The 12,076-nt window shown below is 42.5% G+C and overlaps 1 protein-coding gene across 1 annotated transcript in view; it reads left to right on the forward strand.

Moving 5' to 3' along the window:
- Positions 1-12,076, forward strand: part of Fam107b (family with sequence similarity 107 member B) — a 205,151-nt gene that overhangs the window by 26,168 nt on the left and 166,907 nt on the right. The window lies entirely within an intron of this gene.

Consider the following 12,076-nt stretch of genomic DNA (forward strand, 5'->3'; position numbering starts at 1 on the left):
ACTAGAGTGCTAGCCTAGCATGCATGCAATTCCCAGTATCATAAATAGACAAAAATCAGTTCCGGGACCAGGGGTTGATAGGTTCATAGGGATTGCATTTCAATTGGTTTTTCTAGGATCCCAGACCCAGAATTTGTATTTTAAGTAGGAAAAGGTCTCCCTGGACCCTCCTGGAGATCCTGAGACCTGCACCATCTCTACATAGTGTTTCTTTTCCTAAGACTTCTTTATTCTGATAGATGCTATCTAGCCTGAAACATGGGCTTCTGCGTGCCCCATTTCTTGATTCCTGGTATGGCAGACAATATCCCCCTTCTCTCTCTCTCTCTCTCTCTCTCTCTCTCTCTCTCTCTCTCTCTCTCTCCCTCCCTCCCTCCCTCCCTCTCCCTCCCTCCCTCCCTCCCTCCCTCCCTCCCTCTCTCTCTCTCTCTCTCTCTCTCTCTCTCTCTCTCTCTCTCTCTCTCTCTCTCTCTCTCTCTGTGTGTGTGTGTTTGTGTCTGCTTTGAGATGATAGGCTTCCATTATTGCTAGTTCATGACACCAGCACATACTGGTTTCTTGGTATCTTGCTTTTGCCTTATTCTCTGAGCACACTGCTCCAGTGATGTGCTCAGTGCCTCAGTGCCTGCCCTGGTCTTCTTTACCTGATTCCCCTGTCCCATTGTTATGTACTCAAGCTCTCAGTGAGTATCTCATCTTGACTACCACATTGCCTACCTCATCTCTGACTACCGTTGCCATGGAGATCCCCTTGCTCGTGCTGTTTGCTTGTTGGGAAGCCCTAATATCCCTTGTTTGCTTATCCTCAGGACTCAATCAGATACTCTTGAGAGTTTCATGTATCATTTCTCAGTCACTGTGATGGTTTGAATGAAAATGGCCCTTATAGACTCATAGGGACTGGTACTATTAGTTGTGGCCTTGTTGGAGTAGGTATGTCTCTAAGGGTGGGCTTTAAGTTTTCAGATGCTCAACCCAGGCCCAGTGTCACTCTCTTCCTGCTGCCTTTGGATCCAAATGTACAACTCTCAGCTACTTCTCCAGCTCCATGTCTGCCTGTGCCCCACCATGCTTCTTGCCATGATCACAATGGATTAAACTTCTGAACTGTAAGCCAGCCTTCACTTGATTGTTTTCTTTTATAAGAGTTGTGGTCATGGTGTTTCTTCATAGCAATAGAAACTCTAACTAAGACAGCTACCACATTGGATTTTCCCTCAATACCTGTTAAGACTTTTTCTTCTCATTAAAAAAAATGAACCTAAGTGTAAAGAGAAGCTTTTTCCTTGAGAGAAGCCTTTCCGCCAGCCTGGTTCTAGAGCCGCATCAGTCCCAAATAAACACACAGGAGGCTATATTAGTTATGAAGCTGTTGGCCTTGCTTGTTTCTTACTGGCTAGCTCTGCTTTAAGTAATTACCCCATAATTGTTAATCTAAGTATGTCTCTTACCGGAGAATAGTTCCGGGCTCCTATCCCATGGCGTTACATGTCGAACTCTCCTGTGTTTCTCCTTCCCAGAATCCTCCTGGACTCCTAGCCCCACCTATCTAGATTCCTATTGGCCAGCAGTAATTTATTGACATATACACAGGACTTCCCCAACACCTAAGCTTGCTTAAGTTAAAAGGATAAACTTTATTAAATTGCCCCGAGTTACTATCAAATAATCCTGGAGATAGACTAACTCTGGTATGTGAGGGATACTATCATCAGGGTCCCATTAATTGTTTTAAAATAGATGTTATAATCTACAGTAGTGTTAAGTTTAGAAGAGTTGATTGAATACTATAACAAGTTTTCATTTTATCATCATATCAGTCCTCTTTCCTCCTTCAGTTTCCCCTATTGCTAGTGTTCTGCATTGGCATGGTGCATTTATGATAATTAAATTGATCATATTATTATTGACAGAAGTCTATATATTATATCAGGGTTAAGGTGCCATGGTGTGTGATTCTGTTTGTTTGGGCAAATGTATAAATGTCATGTGTTTACTCTAACAGAATTATATACAACACTTACACTGCCCTGAAAGTCTGCTGTGTTCCTCACATTCATCCCTGACCTCTGGAGTTTCTACTGTTTTGTTTCTGTAGCTCAGTGTTTTCCAGAATGTCATTTAGTGGTAACTGTGCAGCATGAATCTTTTTCTTAGCCTGCTTGTTTTTACTTTGCTTGTCTACCTTTTCTCCTCTCTGTCTCCTCCTCCTCTCCCTCTCCCTTCCACCTTCCCTCCTTCTCTTCTTCCTAGGGCCTTGCACCTAATAGGCAATTTCTCTTCTAGCACATACTACATCCCAGCCTTTTTTTCTTTTCTTCACTGTGTAACAAGACTGGCCTTGAACTCATTATGATGATTCCATTCAGCCTTCTAAGAGCTAGGATTGCAGATGTGCACTGCTATAACCGGCAGCCATTTTTTAAAATGCTTGAATAATAGTCTATTAATCCACTCAGTTATTGTAGGATATCTTGATTGTGTCCTAATTTTGCAGGATCCAAATGCAGGTTGTGTGTGTGTGTGTGTGTGTGTGTGTGTGTGTGTGTGTGTGTGTGTGTGTATCAAAGCTTATGGTTCATTTGAGTAAATATCAAGAGACACTATTGCTGGATTGAAGGGAAAGCCTATGCCAAGTTCTGTAAGAGACTCCTAAGCAGTGCTGAAAATGATTCTGCTACTTTCCGCTTCTGATGGTAATGAACTAGATTTCACTTGCTCTGTGTCCCTACCAGCATTTGGTGGCACCAGTGTTATGGATCTCAGCCATTTGGCTGCGTTGTTCCTGGACTAGACTAACTTTTGGCCAGCTGGATGTCAAGTGATGTTACTAGGACCCTCTCTTTCTTGTTTTGTCTCTCAGTTGTTTTTTTTCCCCCTGGGGTAATGGTAGGATTGTTTTATGGATATTCACCTCGGTGTACCTGTAAGTGACTCTAAGAGTTTTTCCCATGAGACTGAATAAAAATGTTGCTTTGAGCCACAGTTTGGCATTGCTTGTTAGAATATGACTAGTATAATAATACCATTCACTTTACCATGCAGACTCCTTGAAACTGGTCCTACAGGTGGTCCTACAGATACTGTTGACCCAATTATGTGTTTACTCATCTAGTCTCAGGTGACGTGTGACATGCTTCAGGCTACACAGAAATAGGCTATTGCTGAGAGTCTTCCCGGAGTCTTTTGGAACTGAGAAGGCCTTGAGAGACCATGTCTTAATACAGCTAAGATTTAAAGAGACCAAAAGAGGTCAGGGGACTTGGCTGTGCTCAGGAGGAAAAGCCTAACTATAACCCAAGATGGCTATCATTTTCCAGCCAATAGTGACTTTTCGGGCTAAATGGGCGGGCACACTAGTGGCATAATTTCAAGTGTTCTGCTTTCTGAACTGTATCTTTATCTTTATTTTAGCTCTCATCTATAAGTAATTTACTGTTCCTATTTCTTTATCTCGTCCAATTTAGGGCTATCTGAAGACAACCCTACTCTTTGATTCAATGTGTTTTCTTTCAGGTGTAAATTCAGGCACTTAACTACCTCTGTGACTTTGGGCAAGTTACTCAAATTTGCTGAGTTTATGTTTTCTTAGTTGTAGAAATGGGGAATCCTTCTCTCTGGTTGCTGCCCATCTGAATGTATAATAAATACTGTTGAATTCAAGGAGCACATGCGTGTACACTGTATTCACATATTAAGTGTCCCACAGGGGTGGCATTTCTAATGTCAGGCATTAAAATGCGTAACAACAGAGCTTTGCCCCCTGGGAAGTGTTTATTCCAAGATGCTCAGAATACTTTATAATACTGCTACTAGTTGGGGGTGAGGGTAAATTTGGAGTTTTTTTTAAGCTGAGGAAGAAAAAAGTAAAAGGAGTCACCAAATTGATATTTGGTCTGAGATCAGTCTATAGAGGTAGAATTTTATTTAGCTGTAAAGAAAATTGAAATCAGGAAAGGTGCAGGAAAATGGATGGATTGGTAAAGTATATTAAGCAAGGTGTGTGTGTGTGCGCGTGTGTGCATGCGTGTGCGCATGTGTACATGCGCACTTGCGAGTATGTGCACAGGCTCATGCACAACACCCCCCCCCCATGTATAAGTGTGGGTAGAACCTGGAAAAGTAGAAAGGAGACCAAGAGAGGGTAATGAGGAAAGATGAAGAGTGGGTAAAAGGCTTAAGGGACATGAACAATGGAAGGAGAGAGACCTGGGAGGGGAACCACCACCAGGAGTTAGCAGTGAGGGAGAAGGCAGGGGAGGGGAGACAAATAAAAATGCTGTTTGACAATGTCGTACATCTCTAACATCTTATATACCTATTTTAATAACTAGGGACCTGGAGAGACGGTTCAGAGGCTGAGTGCTTGTTGTTGTAGAGGACCAGAGTGTAGTTCCTAGCACCCAGGCTTACAAATGCCTATAGCCAGGGCATCTGATGGTACCTACACTCATATGTACATGCACATGCAGACACACAGACAGATAAGTAAATAAATAAATAGTAAATATAAATATCTTTTAAACAGAGAGAGAGAGAGAGAGAGAGAGAGAGAGAGAGAGAGAGCGCTCAAGGCACTTACCTGTGGGAAGAAAGTGCTTTTTTGTTGTCTCTCTCTCTCTCTCTCCCTTCCTCCCTCCCCTTCTCTCTTTCTCCTTTCCCTTTTCATGATCCCCCTACAATTCCATGATATACAAATAAGAGAAACCATGAGTGAGACAGAAGAGCCTACCGTGAGACGGTATGAATGGAGGCTCTTTGGTTTTTCCCACAGCCCTCCCAGGATCTCCAGCTCTGTTCTGCTCCAGGAATTTTTCTTGGCTCACTTACATCCAAGCCTCCTTCATTTCTTCTTCCTTCTCCCCGCTCTGTGGTTTCCCCCTTCCTCGGGCAACGAGGTCTGATGTGTGACCATGAATAGGACACCTGGTCTTGGCTTCCAATTTAAGTGCCTTCAACAACATTATCAAGTCTCTAGTCTATTCCATTGCAAGTCTTAGCCATAGCCTTGTGTTTTATTGGCATATTTAACATTGCACTACTTAGATTCTATTTTTAGATGATCTTTTCAAAATTCTAACATTGGCTATTCAGGAATAATATTGTAGTTCTATTAATGTTTACCCCTGGCCAGAGTTAAGGTAAACTTTTGGAAATGATAAATTAATGATTCATGATGTTTGTACTTAGTAAAAGATTTTAGTGTATCTTGGACTTAGAACATAGCGTTGATTGATAGAGCTCGGAGGCAAATTGAGTTATAATATGTATTTTTATGTGTTCTTAAGAGAACAGATCTTCTGTGCTTTCAAAAACTATGATTCATTACAAATGGCTGGAGGGATAAGGATAGTCATGAGTCTACAGGAAGGCTAGCCAAAGGGGTTGGCTTGTTTCTCAGCTTGGGGCAAGCTTTCAAAACAATCCAAACTCCACCTGCGTTTTTCTTCAGCTTGACCTCAAACTAACTCTCTTTCTCTTCCTGTCTCCCCCTCTTTCTCTCTCTCTCCCCTCTCCCTCCTCCTCTATCTCTTTCTTTTCCTCTCTCTCCTTGCCCCAGCCCAGGCTGCCTTCAAGTTCTCTATGAGGATTATCTTGCATTTCTGATCCTCCTGCCTCTGCTTCCTGAGTGCTGATACTATAGACACACACTACCACATCCTATTTTGGCTGAACTCAGGACCTCATGCATGTGTGCTAGGAAGGCACGCTGCTGAGTGCATCCCCAGCCCTCAGCCTCTCTCTTGGTGTGTCAACATGACCTCTTCCCATCCAGTCAGTGGGCTTGATTTCTTCACCCAAGTACGAGGATTGAGTTTGGTTCATCTCTTCAGACCTCATTGAGGATGCTCATTTTAAGGCATCACAGAGTGTTTTAGAAGCACATATTATTGTAAAGCTTTGCCTATAGAGAAACTTTTTTGAGAACAACTTGTCTGTGTTACCTGCTTCTTGCTTGTCCCTTAGCTCTCCCTTCTCCGGGCACCCTTTATACAAACCTCTTGTATAAATCAACACCCAGAACCTATAGTCGTGTTCCACCTTCCTCACAGGTTTCTTGTAATATTGAAATAGGATTTGTGATATCTAGAATGTGTTAATTAAATAATACATACTGTGATGGATTAACATTCTAGGAAACTTTAGAGCAATACCCAAGTATTAGGGTTTAATATGGCTACATTTTCTAGGAAGGATTTCTAAATCCACTTGATAAAGTAGGAGCAAGCTCCCATCTGTGGAAGTGGATTTGGAAAGCCCTTAAATCCATGCTCCACAATCCCTGTCTTTAAATGCTTTGGAAGGGAGGGGGTCCAGTGCACTCTGGTACCTGGTTCTCCTGAAGCTGGGGAACTCTCCTGGGGACCACTCTAAAGCATTCTGTCTTGTTGCTATAAATCATTCTGCTGAGTTAATGATGCACCACAACAAAATGGTTCTGAATCCTGGGAAGATCGACATTCTGCTTAACACCCACCCTGCTTTCATCCAAGACTCCTGGAATGCCTCCAACTGATGAGTATCTGCCCTATTATAAAGGACCAACACCCCTTGGGGGACTGGGTCTTCTTATTTTTCCTGTTGGGGTGCATAGGGCTCAAACTGACGGAACACTGAAACACAATCCAATTCTGCAACAGAAGCCTACCTCAAGAGAGCAGGTGGGTGACATCTCGCTGGACACCAGCAGGTGTGGGAGCTGACAAGGGCTGGCTTGAGACTCTGCTAACTTGGCAGATTAATCTGAAACAGATGGGCTTCTGTGTGCTGCCGGAGGAGATTACGTGCATTAATTTGTTTTCTTCGACAGATTTATAAAACTGTACTCTCCTCATTTCACTGCCAAGGTCCTTGACAAAAGGACTGTTCAAAAGCACAGAGCTATATATAAGGAAATGCCAGCAATGTTGAGTTTACAGACCTGAGTTGTCATGCACCTTGAGCTATGGGGACTTGTCCTAAGCTTTGGAGCACAGATCCTGCTAATTCTTCATAATCACACTTGCAGCCAGCCTGTAGATACTTTGGAGTCCCATAGGTCTGGATGGGCCAGTGTAAAGGCAGTGTTACAGGGCACAGTTTGCATGGAGGGATTTTGGTGTTGGTGAGCATGCCATTCATTTCCACAGAGACTAAAGCCTGTCCTTTCACTCAGCCTGACCCTGGATCTCTGATTCTAGTGTGGAAGAGCATGGATTCTTCTTGCTAAACTAACGTTTTCATCTTATTTCAAATAGCGCTGTTTCAACGAAGGATCCTCCATTGAAGGACACCCAAGTGCTTGTGCAAATTTTATCCTAAGTTCACATGGTCCTAGTCATTCTAGGAGCTTGGTCTATGAAACACTGGTCTGGTACCAGCTGTCTTCACAGAGGCTTCTCTAAGCACATAGTGTCCTTGATGTTCATTGAAGTTATACCCAAAGGGTCTATACTATTAACGTCACCAAATTAGCTGTCTGCTGGTGAAATCACAGAGACTGAGACCATGGGCACAGAGCTTGCACAGGTCTGTACCAGGTCCTCTGCATAAATATTATGGCTTCCAGTTTAGTGTTTTTATGGGATTCCTGGGTGTGCTAACAAATGGTCCCTTGACTCTTTCTTTTTTCTTCTTCCTTTTTTTAAAAATTTAAGTTAGAAACAAGTTTGTTTCACTTGTCAATCCTAGCTCCCTCTCCCTCCCCTCCTCCTCATCCCTCCCCACCAGGCCCCCAAGTCCCGCACCCAGTCTCCACTCTGATCCCCAGGGAGGGTGAGGCCCTCCATGGTGGATTTCCAGAGTCTGTCATTTCATCCAGGGCAGGGCCTAGGCCCTCCCACAAGAGTCCAGGCTGAGAAAGCATCCCTCATAGTTGGATGGGCACTCAAAGTCTGTTTGTACACCAGGGATAAATACTACCCAAGGCCCCATAGATTAGGGTTTCTCTGTGTAACAATCCTGGCTGTCCTAGAAGTGGCTTTGCAGACCAAGCTGGCCTCAGATTCACTGAGATCTGCCTCCTAAGTGCTGGGATTAAAGGTGTGCAACACCACCACCTGGAGAGTCTCTGACTCTTGTGCTTCTGTTGGTTTATCCTATCCCACTTTGATGAATAGTGTTTGTTTTATCTTATTATATTGTATTTTGTTATATTTTAATATTATCTCTTAGAAACCCACTCTCTCCTAATGAGAGACAGAAAGGGAGTGGATCTGAATGGGAGGAGAGGTGGGGAGGAACTGGGGGCCTTAGAGGGAAGAGAACCCATAATCAGGATATATTACCTGAGAAGAGAATCATTTCACTAAAAGGAAAAGATAATAATAAATTAATAATTGATGGGGGAAGTCCTGTGTATATGTCAATAAAGCACTGTTGGCCAATAGGGAACCAAGATAGGTGGAATTAGGAGTCCAGGAGGACTCTGGGAAGGAGAAACACAGAGAGTCAAGATGTAACACCATGGGGTAGGAAGCCTGGAAACTTCTCTGGTAAGTGAAATACTTAGATTAACAATTATGGGATAAATACTTAAGTCAAAGCTAGCCAGTAAGAAACAAGCAAGGCCAACAGCTTCATAATTAATATAGCCTCCTGTGTGTTTATTTGGGACTGATGCGGCTCTGGAACCAGGCTGGCAGGAAGGCTTCTCTTTACAAATAATAAAAGAAATATGTTGAAGAAAATGTTGGCAAGCAGAGCTACTGTCTGCAGAGAAGAATAGGAATTGTAAAGTGAGACAGACTTGAAGTTGGACCTGAGTCTCAGCTGCTAGCTTGCTGTTTGTTCTTGGGCAAGCTGCATAGGTTCTCTGAACCACTCATTTTTTGAAAGAGAGAGAGAGAGTGTGTGTTTCTGTGTGTGTGTATGTATGTGTGCGTGTGTTTCTGTGTGTATGTATTTGTGTGTGTGTGTTTCTGTGTGTGTGCACGTGCATGCACGCACACGTGGAGGCTCAAGGCTGATGCTGGATATCTTCTTCAGTGGCTCCCCACTTTATAATATTGAGGCAGGGTCTCCTACTGAACCTTGAGCTAGCCATGCTGGATTGCCTGGTGAGGTAGCTTGCACTGTGGATTCTGTTTCTGCCTCCCGAGCAGTAGATCTCAGGCAGGCCGTTGCACCCACCTTCCTGTTATGTGGGTTCTGGAGGCCCAAGTCCGGTTGTCATTGTGGTTTTCACTTTACCCACTGAGCCATTTCCCTAGCTCCAGATTTCTCATTGCTAAGTAGAAATTATGAAACCCGACCCTTTGGCTTGTGTTGTAAACAGGTGATAGAAGCTTATCAATTATTATCCTACACAATTAATCTTCTTACTATTCTGTATATTTCTCTAGTGGTGTATACATCTAGTCTAAGATTTCCAGAGCCTGATGATAAATATATTACTTTCTAGTGTGATTTCCTAGGTATAAAATACACAATTGTCTCTTTACTTTGCATTTAGAGGCTCGTTTGTGGTCATAGGTAAAATAATACTATTTTTCTAGATATCATTTCTTCTTTAATTTTAATCAGGCTTGTATGAAACACAAGGATATTTTGTTACCAAAATACAGGGTGCTCTTTTCATACGATGCTGATAAACCTGAAATAAAACAAAATGTCTGTTGGTGAAACTGAATCAGACACTTCATGTTGTCTCTGGGGTCACTGAAAAGCTGGGAGGGCTTGGCTGATGGACCACAGCTTATGTTCTTTTCTATGAGCTTAACTGAGAGTGATAGCTGAGATTACTTCAAAAGTTGTGGGAGATTTGGATAACCTATTTATTTCTCAATATTAATAATGTTATTACTGTTCTATTATATATTATTCCCTAGAACATTTATAAAATAGTCTTAAATGTCATATTTAATGTCACTAACTAATGCTGATAAAACACTATTTTACATGACTTCTAAACTGTTTGCCTCGAGGTTATGTGTGTACATGTTTGTGTGTGAGGATGTGTGTCTATAGGTGTGCATTGAATGTTGTCTTAAATTGTTCTGATTATCTGGATTGACTGATGAGCAGGTCCCAGGGATCCTTCTGTATCTGCCTCCCCATCACTGGGACCACAGGTACATGTGTTACACTTGGCTTTTCATGAGGGTGTTGGGGGTCTAAACTCTGGTCCCCATGCCTGCATGGCTGACTTTGCTGTCTAAGTCATAGCCTTGGCCCCGAATTTTTCTACTTTACATGAAAATTGTGTATTTCTATTAGCAAGAGTTACATTTGGTATTCACAATGTCAACTCTATATAAATTCTTAAGTGCATTAAATTTTAATGTGAACATTTTATTTATTATTATTGATGCACATGTGTGTGGTACACAGGCTACAGCATGCATGTAGAAGTCAGAGGAGAACTTTGGGCTGGTTCTCTCATTCTACTGGGGATGGAACTCAGGTTCTCAGGTTTGCATAGCAAGCACTTTTACCCACTGAGCTACCTCACCAGCCTGCACATATGTTTTTATTCTTTATTTATTTTTGAAGTATGATCTGAATCAGTGTTATCAATAAAATCCAGAGTCATATATCAGGGTAAAAGTTGAAATTGTTGTTTTTATTTTTATATGTAGAATTCCTCTTCAGTTCAGTGCTGAAAGAAAAAGAATCCAACACATTTGTATGCCACTTTACAATTTGAAAATATGTCCATACATTTGCTTCTCCAAGTACTCTAAAGTAGTCCAGGCAGATATTGTTATTCCCATCCAGAAACTCAAGCCACCTATTGAGGCTCCAGTAAATGAGATGATGTCCACTCACTGGTAAAGCCACACTGGCATAGCTTTGCATCCTGCCAATCAGTATCTCTGCACTGCTCAGAACCAGCTCCCTGATAGACTGATTAATTGCCAGTCTCTGGGTGAGAATGGTTTATAGAGTAGAGAGAGAGATTTGCTTCATTTCCTCAGTCTTGCTCATGGGATATTCAGAGCACAGTCAATACTTGCTGAACAATGGTATCTGTGAGGAGAGAGGTGTTCTAAGAAAATGAACACAGGAAATCAATAGCGTGCTTGAACTGATAGAGGCCGGTGATAGTTAGGTCTTTACACGCTTTACCATAGAAACTCCGATACTCCCTAGAGGGAGAATTGCTGTTACTTAAAATTATGTTGAGAAAGCAGGTGTGAATCAGTATCATCCCAGGTCATCCTATATACAGTGGTATTAGGACAGGAAAAGAAACCCAGCAAGAACAAAGATGAGTATATGTCTCTCTCCCACTGGACTTAGTGCTCACTGATAAGCAGCCTTGTGCCTTGTTTTTTCACTTTCTGTTGCCTGGAAGGTGCTCAGTAAGTGACTCAATATATTCATTGATGTTCAGATACCGCAAGTCAGTTATATTGTTGCTTAGATACCTCAAAGAGAGCAGACTTTAAGTCTGAAATACTACTTGGACTGACTAAGCCTCCCCCCTCCCCACAGTGTGCCCACCACGGTGAGAAACCATGCATCAGTGGACTTGGAAGAACAGAGGGGTCAGCATTGCTGCCATGCTGCCACTGCTGTCCCATGTCCTCCTTATCCTCCCCCCTCTCCCCTTCCTCTTTCCTCTCATTCTTCAGGCCAATTCAACTTTACATGTCTCTAAACTCTATCTGTGATACCGTGACTCATTTCTGCTGCTACCATATGGCCTTCATGGGATCATTAACTGTCTTGGTTTGCTTGAGACTGAAAAGCTAGCCAGAACTTCCAATACAAAAGTCAGAACATTTCCAGGCAAACTACAGAGGTTACTTACCTTAGGTCCACCCCATGTAATTCCTGGCCTGGTCTACGGCAGTAGTGTTTTCATCCTCATTTTGTTCCCTGTAATTTATTTCAACACTGCAGCCAGAGTACTCCTTGTGCAAAAACCAGATCCTGTCTTGAGGAAAATCCCTCAACAGACTACCACATTGATCTGACTCTCACCCTTCAGCCTTATTCTTTCCTGCTCCCCATTTCTTCATGTCTCCCAAACACAGTGTATTCTCTAGGCTGTCCATCATACATATAAGGTTATTGCTTATGAATTGTGTTGAGTTCTTGTGTAGCCATTATGGTGGTAGGGATCAAACTTAGGGCCTTATGCATGCTA

This window comes from Mesocricetus auratus, unplaced genomic scaffold (assembly GCF_017639785.1).
Source record: "Mesocricetus auratus isolate SY011 unplaced genomic scaffold, BCM_Maur_2.0 Super-Scaffold_100013, whole genome shotgun sequence".
Classification (NCBI taxonomy): Eukaryota; Metazoa; Chordata; class Mammalia; order Rodentia; family Cricetidae; genus Mesocricetus; species Mesocricetus auratus.